Below are 12,345 nucleotides of genomic sequence, written 5' to 3'. Positions count from 1 at the left end.
CACGCTGAGTTCTAGCTCTCAGAGAAAAGTAGAACTGGATGCATCGGTATGTTGTTGGAATGCTGAGGAGTTGGCTCTTCGGGAACCGGTCACGTGAAGTTTGGCCCCAAGCTGCTGAATTCCTCTGGGGTTTTGGAGTCAGGTGAGCGAGGGCTCGAAGAGAGCGGAGTTCTTGGGGGCAGCTCAGCCCCGTAGGCCCGCCGTTCGGGAACCAGAAATGATCTCTGCTATCATCCAGTGCGGACTGTGCTGCCCGGCTGCCCGTGGGCTGCACGCAGGCCTTGGTTCCTTGTTGGCCTGAACACTTACTGGAGTTCAGATGCACTTAGGGCGTCTTTCCTCCCGTTCACTGCGGATCCCATTGCTCTGATTTGCTCAAACCTGCCGCCAGTTTATGCTAATGGAATCATTTTTTTAAGACTGTTGTTCAGTTACAATTGTCCCCATTCCCCAAGCCATTGCATGTCCTTCTTAAACAGAGATGGTCTCAGAGGTGGAGAGAGGTGGTGTCCACCTGAAGTCACCACGCAGAGCTAAGACCAGAACTCAGGTGTGTGTCTCCCCCTGCCCCCCGCGGCTATGGCAGTGCTACTTCACCACCAGCCTGGGGTCTGATATGTAAATTCACCCCATTAGCTATACCTTGAAAAAAAAAAGAAAGAAAGAAACACACAGCTTTAAAAACAAACACTATAAATAAATGTACCACCTGCTTATCTAATGATATCGCGGGGGGGGGGGAGAACAAGAAAACACAGTATAGAAAATAAACTCAACAGAGCTAAGCCACGGTATTTTCTCACACTGTGTCTAGGTAGAGGCCTGTTAATTATTTTTCTAGCAAGTACATAAGGAAGCTTTTAAACACAATATGTGAGCATCAGTGAATAAAGACACATTTCCCCCGATGGCAGGAATATTTCAGATGCGTACTCGGACATAGTTATCAGCATCTTCCAGTTAAGAAATTTTGACAAATTCTGACTTTAGATGTATATTTCACACACCATTAGAATACATTAGAATATATTATAAATTCCCCGAGGGCAGGGCTCTCCTTCCTTGTTCTACACATTTTGCTTATTAGATAACTGTATGCACATGCTATGGCGAAGATAATAAGGCATTAAATTAGAAATGTGGCTAATTTAAATTTTCCAATTGAATTTTTTCATACTGCTCTAAGCATATGTGTTTTTATGTGAAAGAACTATTGAGCATCTTTATTAGATGAGTAAAATTAATGTCAAAAGCAAGTATCTTTTTCTTCTTTTATTGATCTGCCCTTTAAAAAATTCCCACTAATTGAAATAGGGGGGTGGTTTATTTGAAATATATATATATATATATATATATATATATATATAAAATTTGTCATAAAGAGTACAATAAGTGAGGGCTAAGGTTTTGTCTTATTCATTACCAGGCGTAGAGAAGGCGTCACTGGTGAATAGATGTATGAAAAAATGAATGAGACTGGGCGGGTGAATGGATGGGGGAATGGGTGAAGAACATCAGGTCCTTGATGGTGAATTTATTATCAGCTTTCTGAAATAAGGCAGGAATCATTTCGAGATTATGTACACAATGCAATCTAAAAATAAAAACAAGGATTTGTTATTCAAAATGTGGTTTTTAGAGGTTAAATGAGATAATACCTATAAAGTATTGTGCACTTCATAGTTGACATTTTTACCTATTGTTATTTATTGCTCTTCTTACTTGCTCTTTTTTTCCATTAATTTTTCTAAAACTCTAAGTGCTTGAGAAATCTATAGTTGCAGAAATATAATCAATGAGAGAAAAATCGATCTTCAGCTATGATCTGAGAAGATCATATGTGGGAGCAAGAGGCAATGGCTGATCCGTCTTCTTGCTAAAGGACCTTGGCACCTGCTCGACGTGTGTGCTGGCACAGAGATGCAAACCTTTGTGGGGTGAAGCATGAATAAATGCTAATTAGTGCAAAAGCATCCGGGTCCACGGAGCTGGCTTTCTGGCTGTTCCCTCTTACATGCTCAGGTCTTCCCTGTGCTCAATCAAAAGTTAAACCCATCCAGACCTGGCTACATTTCGTGAGCCAGGTCTGTCTGTCTCCTTCCTCACAGTGGTTTGTACCTTTGCCACCAGCTTCTACCCTCCTGAAAGACTGTTTTCCTGGTGCCACCTTGGGTGACCCTGGGTTCCTCATTTGTCATTCTTCATCCTTTTCATACCTGCAGCATTTCATGTCATCAATACCTCTTCACCCTCTCGCCTGGCTCCCCTTTGCTCTTTTGGCCCAAATTTTCTTCTCGGTTTTCCTTGGTGAGTAGCTCTGTCTCCTTTTCCCTGCTTCCTAAAATTGGGCTTCTCCTGAGTTTATTTTCCTCTCTGTTATTTCTCTATTCTTTTTTGTTATGATTTGTCTACCCACCAGTTTGGGTAGGGTAAACCCAAAATCATAATTTTGAAGCCAACTGATTTCTCTATTCAATTTTCATGTTTGTCAATGTCTCCCAGAAACCTGGGTGCAGATGTGTCTTCAGCATTTCAAAGTCAACACGTCGGAATCTATACCTCCATTTCTTGTCATTTGGAAGTTCCTGGCAATTTATCTTTGACCTTGCTTCCTGGTATTGTTATTTCTTCCCATCTCCACCGACAGTCTGCATTCCCACACAGAACTGTGGTTAGCATTCACACTTAATCTATTACAGAAGTCTCATGCCCGATCTCTTGGATAACACTTAAACACCCTAGGCCAGTGCACATGTGGCTGCTTTGTATATATGCTAGGTTGTTTCTTTCCTAATAGCTTCTAAAGCTACCCAAGAACTACAAGGATGACCATATTTTTTAAGCAGGAAGTTAAGACTTTCCATGGCCACAGACGAACTTTCCAGTGTCATCCTGTGGTGTTTTCCCACCTAGACAACATACTTGAGCTGATTTGGCCCAATTACTCCTTCACTCTTAGCCATTGTGGCTTACACTTTTCTATCAACCTGGAATGTGAGGTCAAAATCACTATTCAAGGACTGCTCCGCAGGACACCCTTGGCAAACTACCCCGATCACTCCATTCGGAAGGGTTCTTTCGTCTGAAATGCAGCTGCACTCTCTTCATTCTCAGTTTGGGACACTAACCGAACACTTCTGCCATTACGGGTGTTACCACTTTTTTCCATTCTCCTACTGATTTTCCAGTGCCCTGAGATCAGGAGGCAATGTTTGAATCTTTTTTTTTTCTTCTTTTCATTTCCCAAAGCATCACCTTCATGCTGCTGATATCAACAGCATATATTAGGCATCTGTTGAAAGCGTTTCTGGTATAAATGTAGTTTATAATAAGTTGGTTCTATTTTAATGCTAGATTTTTGAGGCTTAAAATACAGTCATTAACAGCCTAGATTCTAAACCAGACATGGTGGGATTTCAACCTTGGCTTCTGTTCTCTGCAGAGTCTGATGCTAGACAAGATAGTAACTTCACTGACCCTGAGCTTCCTGTGTGTTGAGCTAATTGATATGATACATACCTCATAGGAGAGTGATCAGCGGTTGATGAATAGAAGTGATTCCTCCTCTCTCCAAAGAAATTATTGCTTACAAAATCAGTGCTAAGATATTACGGATTATTATCAGGACATTGTAGCATGGCTTGTTCACCTGAAGTCATTTCAAACCAACGCTTCTGCAGTGTTGTGTGGGTCGTTTGTAGGCTGCAACAGGGGAATGTAGTTCAATGAGACGGCCTGGACTTTGGAGCAAGACGATCCTGAATTGGGTGTAGGTCCTGCCATCGTCAGCTATGTGGCTTTGCTCTGCTCTGAACGCAATTCTGAGCTATGGCCTCAGCTGGAACGTGGCTTCTAATTCTTTTGATACAGGATTTTTGTGAGGATTAGAGATGATGTATGTTAAATGCCGAGCCCAACACGGGCCACCTACAACCGTAAAGTATACCAACAATTTGGGTAGGTGCAAGGGGTTTCTTGACTTTTTACCTTGACTTTTAACATTTTATTCCAGCCAACAATCTCAGGCACATCTACCTAGTGGTTTGCAGTCCTCTCGTGGGAATACTGTTGTGTGAACAAAGCCAACGGACATTCTAATTGGTTCTTTTTTTAATAAGCCACCCTCTCCCTGCCGGTCTTGCCCCAGGATGGAAATGCATCCTTAATTTTTGAAGCCCAAAATAAGTATAAGCAACCAGAGTGAGAACATTGGTCTGCAGAAGCAAAACATGTGAAAGACTCCCAAGGCCATTTAGATACTCACACAGCCACGGGCACGTGACTGCTTTCTAGTTCCTCAGCTCTGTGCTCAGCACTGTATGTGCTATGTATCTGTTTAAGGAAACTGCTAGCAGTGATCAAAGGCTGAGTGATTGCTTATATTTCTCTACCATGAGATCTATTGAAAACTACAGACATCATGGAGCTCTAGCTGACAAAAACCCAGTATCTTGTTATTCAAATAGCTTTCAAGTCATTGTTACCATAACCCATGATAAACATTGTGTGTGACTGGATTATGATTAACTTAGCTGGGTGGCATTTCACACATTGGGCTCGAAAATTCCTCCCCCCTTTTTTATGCCTTCGTTTTTCAGAAATACTATCTTTGAAATGTTGGCTAGGGCCCACTCTTTTGTGTGTTCTTTTCTTTTTTTTTTTTTTTAGAAGTCAATGTGACTTTAAAAATATAAGGAACAAGGAAAGAAAGGAAAACCCTGTTCGTGTGGGATAGTTTGCTGAGTCACCATGATGAGATGAATCAAGAAACAATTTGAGTCGGGTTCACGGTTTCTTATGACCTTGGACGAGTGGCTGTCCCTGACTGTCCTCCGTGATCTGTTAGAGCCAGGAGTGGGATTATATGATTTGAAGATCCCTTCTGGTTTTTAACTCCAGTGATTGGAAGTGATTTGAGGTTCGTCAAGGTTTATTTCTAGGGAAAGAGAACTTGGTTTAGGTCAGAAAAGAGGTTCTGTAATGGCCACAATCAAGTACATGCAGCAACACCAACTGAATGATGGACAGTGGAGGCCACATCCACAAACAGCTGGAGGTGTTTGGTCAGGGTCCTGTCTCGGGGTCCAACCCGAGAGCGATCAGGGGGCATTTGTCAGAGGCTTCCAAGGGAACTCTGCTTCTCTTGTTATATAAATGCTGAAAATAGGTCAGTGCCCATGGTGTACCTTCTGGAATCAATTATGAATTTCTTCTTGCTATTGAATGGGAGCAGCTATTATCATGCCATCCAATATCACACTACTTTCCCTACTGCGTGCATCAGGTGAAGATTTTCAAGGTGACCACGTGTTTTAGCGCTGAGACCCATGGAATGTGCGCCTGTCCCAAGCAGTGCGCATGGCCTTGGGAGGGAAAGTTCTCTAGCAAACGAATGAATTTTTCCCTCAATGCTTTTTTCAATCTTAGCGTCCCCAGTTTTGAACTGGTGTCCTGAGGTTGAGAGGAAGAGATGCAAAGAATGGGAGGGAAAAGTCAGGATTACTTTTCAACCACTGCGTCCAGCCTCCTCTCCACGGGATTCCCTCCACTCGAACATCCTCTTTGCTTCCTGAGCCCCAGCAGGAGTGGCCATAAACCCAGATACCAACGGCAAATGTCCTCTTTATCGTTCTGTATGATGGGCTGTGAATTGATTGAGCAAAAGAGAGAGACATCATACCAACAGAGTCCCAGGGACCGGGTTCCTTTGTGACAGTTTTCCATACAAGCACCCTCTTCGGGGACAAGCACGCTGAGAGGAGAGAGCAAGCCCAGCAGGGCTGCTTTACGAGAGAAGATTGCCTGGCTTGACTACGGCATTCTATTTTTACCTCCACTGCCTTGAGACATTTTGCGTTGGCCTTTCTGTTGCTCCTGATATAACTTTCAGGAAAGAAAGGAAAGGTGATGAAGAGCAAGGGACCCAAGCTGCTCGGCCAGTGAGTGACAGTAAAGCTGACTTCCACTGCAGCGCGTCACTCTCAGCTCCAGCCCAGGGTCAGCCAGGTGCCAGGTTGCAGGAACAGCCTACTCCAAAGCATTATGTGGCCCCTCACTCCCACTGGCCATGTGAACCAGAGCAACTCCAAGACAATGTGGAAGGCTCTCGCCAGATCCCTTGGGGTCTGGTCACACCACCATCTTATTTTTCCTACACTCCGGTTTGTTTATTTTCATCTCAGCTTGGGACCCCCTTTCCCTCTGAAAGTACCTTTTCAGGCAGTAGAATAGTCAGGTGGAGCTGGGGCCAGCTTGCCTCCGTTAAACTCGGCTTTCTCTTAACTAGTTGTAACCTGAGGCAGGTCAGTTTACCTGCCCACGTCTCAGGTCCCTCATCTGTGATGGGAAGGATAACAGGCCCTGCCAAGAGACTGCAGCAAAGGTGAAACTTCACACATGAAGTCCTTAGACTAGGAAAACTTCAGCAGGTCCGGCTATTACTATCCTTTTAGTTGGTGTTAACCTTGTCAAGCCATTTCACTTGTGAAGTCTTTCTGGCCCGGCTCCCTCTCGTTTCCACGCCAGTATCTTCGCCCTGCCCCTCCAGACCAACCTCCAACCTTTCCACTGGGCCTCTGTTGCTCAGATCAAGAGGGTTTCCTGGGGTCTCTGGCTTCCCATTGGTTCCAGCCAATGCAAGGCTCAGCAGAAGAGTGAAGAGAACTAAAATGTGAGGATAGAATACTCGTTCTCCAGATCACCCAGCCCCTCGGTCTTGTCCTGGCCGCGTTCCTCAGTCCAAGGTCGCTGCGTTTCGAAGGGAATGCTCCTGCACAGGGCTTTCCATCTGCCTCGTTCTGCACCCACCGTCTGGGCCTCCGAGGGTGAGGGCCTCATCTAGGTTCCCACCTCACTTCTGGTGGGTCCCCTAAATACCGTCATTAGTCCTCTCCCAATCTGTCCCTCTACGAGTAAACTCTTCTGGAACTATCCAGGGTCGAATGTGCCAACTGTTTTCTTTGAATCCCTGATGGATACATTTCCTCTTTCTTCCCAGTACAGATTCTCAAATCCGAGTCAACGTGAGAAAAAAGTCAGCGAGTTTGTTGAAAACACACATCTGCAGATTCCCGGGTCCAAACCCCAGGGACTCCTCTCTGCGGGTCTGCATGGGACCCAGAAATGCTGGTGCTTACCAAGAGCCTGGGCGGTTCTGGTGACCCCTGCTTACAAGGCATTGTTTTCAGAGCTGTCTACAAGACTGTAACACATCGAATACCTGCTGTGGGCTGAATGCTCCCCTAGCTTCTTCCGCTTGTGATAGCAAATAATCACAAATCTATATAAGGCATCATTATTCTTATTTTATAAGTGACAAGACCAGTGCACCTTGAGTAGGCTGCTCAGAGCTGGTGATTGAGATGAGCCCACCTACCTCTTTGTGGGCTGGGCTCCCCAACCTTTGGGATGATGCGTTACCATTCATGCACGTTGAAACTCTTCTAACTCTGTGCTGGAGCGATTTTAAACACAACCACACATTGAAAAAGAGAATGGAACTTAGTCTCGCAACACAAGGGGCAGGACTACTCGATTTTTGTTGGCCAGAAATGCTAGGCCTACGTGGATTTTGTAGCCAGTATTCTCTTTGAAGATTTATTTACAGGTTCCTCTCTCATCGTCCTCTCTTTTTTCTTGCCCACGCGCGTTCTGTTTTCTGCTTGTCCTGCACTAACCCTTATTGGTCAATAATGTGAGCTGAAATAGAATTTGTAAAAAAGTATTCAAAGTCAGTATAACTGTTGTGAATGAGAGCAAGGACCCCTCCTACCCCCCAAGATTTAAAGATTCTATTTTCCTTAGTGATTTATTGAAAACTGTAGTACTTCCTGAAGGGGCCTCACAATTGGCAAAAACATGTTATAGCCAGAGAAAAATCTCGCTGTTTTATGAGGAATTGTATGAAAGCGTGTGCGGTTCATTTTTGAGGGAGACCAGCGTGAAAAGGTGTGGGAAATGAGCCCAGCTGATTATCTTCCGTAAATTCTGCTTCTCCGTATAAATGATTCCCAACAGAATTGCCCCCCTTTCTTGCCTTCATTAATTTTGCCTTCCCTTTTAATTACCTTTTTTTTTAGCCTATAAATGATGCAAATGGAGCTGGGAAACCTATTGCTATAGGAGTTGGTGTCCTTAGGTGACTTGTGTGTTTACCCCCCCCCCAAAAAAAACCCATGCATTAAATGCCTGCCACATGGGCTGTCAAACATTTACAGTCCAGGTAACTGTACTCCAGCCATAAACCAAAGATCTGCCTGTGGGGGGGAGGGGCTTCATTTCCATCCTATTGCTGTCACTCGGCATCCACCTTGAGAAATCATCTTGAGCTCCAGGATTGGGTCAAGTTTGTAGGGCTAAGAATCCTAAAAGTTCTCCTTGCTCCGCTCACTTCCTATGGGGCAGTGGTTCTTACTTGCTCATGACCTTGGACCGAGACACAGCTCTCTAAGCTTCATTGTTTTTATCTGTAGGAAAAAGGGTATTTAATATCATAACACCCATCCTATGAGCATTCATGAAAGAGCGGGTCTGAAGCACTCAGCAAGAGGCTGGTATCCTCATTGTCCTTGTTGACAGCCACCACAAAGTGTCGTTATTACAGTTCCTGAGAGTCACGCAGCTGGAGAGCTAGACAGATGCCTTTGGGCTGTAGACCAGGAAACCAGTGCCCTAAAACAGGACAACGTGCAAGGAGCTGGTCAGGTCCAACCTCAGGTCAGTGCCCCTCAGACCAGTTAACCGGGTCTGACCTCAGGTCAGTGCACCTCAGACCAGGTAACCAGGTCCAACCAACCTCAGGTCAGTGCACCTCAGACCAGGTAACCAGGTCCAACCTCAGGTCAGTGCACCTCAGAGCAGGTAACCAGGTCCAACCAACCTCAGGTCAGTGCACCTCAGGCCAGGTCCAACCTTAGGTCAGTGCCCCTCAGACCAGGTAACCAGGTCTAACCAACCTCAGGTCAGTGCACCTCACTCAGACCAGGTAACCAGGTCCAACCTCAGGTCAGTGCACCTCAGGCCAGGTAACCAGGTCCAACCAACCTCAGGTCAGTGCACCTCAGGCCAGGTAACCAGGTCCAACCAACCTCAGGTCAGTGCACCTCAGGCCAGGTAACCAGGTCCAACCAACCTCAGGTCAGTGCACCTCAGACCAGGTAAGCAGGTCCAACTAACCTCAGGTCAGTGCCCCTCAGACCAGGTAACCAGGTCCAACCAACCTCAGGTCAGTGCACCTCAGGCCAGGTAACCAGGTCCAACCAACCTCAGGTCAGTGCACCTCAGGCCAGGTAACCAGGTCCAACCCCAGGTCAGTGTACCTCAGACCAGGTAACTGATTGCCTACCACTGCACAAAAAGAAAGGATTTGGAAATGAGCTCAGCTGCTTTCCCTTCCCTTCTCTTTACTTGACAGGTACTAGGTAGTTCCAATTGCGCTCATCTGTAAGCCTGTTCCAGGAAGCTCGTTCTTTTCAGGGCTTGAAAATATAGGCGAGAAGTTAATTGTGCTTCTTTTCAAAGTACTTTGGTGTTATGGTGTTACTGTTACTTTGTAGCGTTGTTTTCTTTAGCTGGCAGTCACTGGTACCAGCAGGGATGATGCGGCAAACCCTCCAAGTGGCTAGTTGTAACCACTCTGCTCCACAGATTTGCCGGGGTAAACATTCGTGGTGAGAGGAAAGTTGGAGATCATTCACCCGCTCAATAAACATTTCCTCTAAATCAGGAAATGCATGCTTGTAAAATTTTTCTTTGTTTTTCTTGGTTTCCATTAGGAAAATTTCTCCCTTAAAATTGTGTCAGCCTCTGAAAACCAATGCGTTCATTGTGTAAGTTAATAATCATTTTACTTAGAGCTGACCCTGAAAGGGGCAGTTTGCAAAAGGGAAGTGCCAGGTATTGACAGAAAATAAGTGTGTGAAGTGGTGGAGCTCACTGTCTAAGTCTTGTTTATTCCCCTCTTCTGGGCTTTCTGGTCTCTCCCCAGCAGGTGAGGGTGGGTTTTGGACGGGGACGTGGTACACTGGAGCTGCTAGACGGAGCCCGTGTGGGCAGAGAAGACTGAACAAATGAGATGCTCACAGCCCTTCAAGGAAAATTCTATGTGCCTTTCCTGTTTTTGCCTTATTCTCTATTCCTAGTTTTTGCATTATTCTCTAGTCTCTATACCCTGTTAGAATATGGAATTTTTTAATCACCTTTGACCACCTCATGACCCTGTCATGCCTGTCCCAAACGCTGATGCCCAGTGATGTTTATTCATTTGAATCACCACGTCTTGATAAAATAGCAAAGTCCTTTGTCAAAACCACAAAACACAAAAAATGTACACATCCTCTGTCTTCTGATTCCTCTACCCCTCTACTGAAGCCTGCCATTGCTGTCTCCGAGGGGTTTTTAACTCCACCCAGAATGGCTTTTGTTTACTGTTATTCTAATTTTAGCCCAGTAAAATCTCAGTTTTCAACCACGAATGTCAGTTAACTGCCTTCCTTCTGATGGTATCTCTGATAGGATGTGTGCACGTATGTAGGAATAGCTAGTATTTCCATTCTGAAAGGGTTTGAGCTATGTTGGTCTGGTTATAAGAATAAAATAACTAACTCTAAGATAGAATTTCTTCCTTCCACCCTTCCTTCCATCCATCCTTCCATCCTTCCTTCCATCCATCCTTCTTTCTTCCATCTATCCTTCCTTCCATCCTTCCTTCCTTCCATCCTTCCTTCCTTCCTTCCATCCATCCACCTTTCTTCCTTCCATCCATCCTTCCATCCATCCTTCCTTCCATCCATTCTTCCTTCCATCCCTCCTTTCTTCCATCCCTTCTTTCTTCCATCCATCCTTCCATCCATCCTTCCTTCCTTCCTTCCTTCCTTCCTTCCTTCCTTCCATCCTTCCTTCCTTCCATCCATCCATCCTTCCATCCATCCATCCTTCCATCCATCCTTCCTTCCATCCCTCCTTCCTTTCATCCATTCTTCCATCTATCCTTCCTTCCATCCCTCCTTCCTTCCATCTTTCCTTCCTTCCTTCCTTCCTTCCATCTATCTTTCCATCCATCCTTCCTTCCTTCCATCCACCTTTCTTCCATCCATCCATCCTTTCTTCCATCCTTCCATCCATCCATCCATCCATCCATCCACTCAGGCAGTATTCATTGACTATCAGGCATAGTCTTTCAAGCTGCAAAGGGTGCAGCTGTGAGCAAGCTAGACCTGTGCTCATCTCTTGTCCTGCTCATGATCTCATGGGGGACATGCACAGGCCGGAAGTTTAGTGCATGAGAAAACCTTGGATGCTATGAAAACTTCTTGGAAAGATACTTACCCTGTGTAGGGATACAATGAATGGGGACATGTCCCTGAAGAAGTGACAGGGACTAGCCCAGGGAAGAGGGGGATGATGAAATACTAGGCTGAGGGAACTGTATGTGTACATATTTGGAATCAAAACGCTTGTCTCCTCTGAGTAGCTGAAACTAATTCCTGAAGGGATATGAGTGAGGCGTGATCTTGGATTTCCTTTAACAAATTATTAGAGCGAGAGGAACTTGGTATGCCTGGTGCCTAGCCTAGTGCTTGGAATATAAATGCACCTCGTAGTGTTTTCTGACTCGATGACTATGTAATACCATGCAATGAGCTTCATACTCTGAAGTCTGTCTTTTAATATCTCTTCACTGTATCATGGGACTGGCTTTACACCAAAAGGGCTTTAAACATGGAAGAAGAAGCCAACAGAAGGGCAGGCAGGGTTTAAGTGCCAGAGGGGTGCAGAGATGTCCACGTTGTCAGTGGTGGAGTCCCTGAGGGTCCTGGGGGAGGCACAGGTGTCGAAAAGTCACCACCTATGGAGATGAAGCTGACGTGGCCAGGGCCCCTCTGTGAAGCTACAGTGAACAACCTGGGCAGTTTGTGGTGTAACTCTGATGTGAACTTCTTCTAGAAGCTCTAGCCTAGAATCACGGCAATATTTTCCATACATGAAAAAAAAAAAAGATGCCTTGACTGGCAGGAGCACAGAAATGTATGTGTTAGAACCCTCCCAGCGACTCCAGCGTAGGCGATCCTTAGAGACACTTTCAAACTGGCCTGGTGACCCGTTTTCATAGGACCCCATGACCAGGGACATTTATGCTTTAAAGCCAGGTAGACCCCTTTGAAATGATTGGCCCACTTGGCACCATCAGTGTGACCTTTGCAAATTTCTTCATCCCTGTAAGCCTCAGTTTCTTCACGTGAACATGGGGAGATTACCCTCTGAGGGGTCATTTGGCTGAGTCAATGAAAAAATTAATATCCTGTGAGTTTTAGGACCATGCCTGGGCCAGAATACATACTAAATAAT

At 45.3% G+C, this 12,345-nt stretch overlaps 1 protein-coding gene across 12 annotated transcripts in view; it reads left to right on the top strand.

Moving 5' to 3' along the window:
- The window catches only part of ESRRG (estrogen related receptor gamma), a 507,715-nt gene that overhangs the window by 275,180 nt on the left and 220,190 nt on the right, over positions 1 to 12,345 (top strand). The gene's annotated exons all lie outside the window — the stretch shown is intronic.

This window comes from Artibeus jamaicensis, unplaced genomic scaffold, assembly GCF_021234435.1.
Source record: "Artibeus jamaicensis isolate MK-2021 breed Jamaican fruit bat unplaced genomic scaffold, CSHL_Jam_final contig_467, whole genome shotgun sequence".
Classification (NCBI taxonomy): domain Eukaryota; kingdom Metazoa; phylum Chordata; class Mammalia; order Chiroptera; family Phyllostomidae; genus Artibeus; species Artibeus jamaicensis.
The sequence above is the reverse complement of the archived record's forward strand: the minus strand, read 5'-3'. Positions and strand labels throughout refer to the sequence as shown.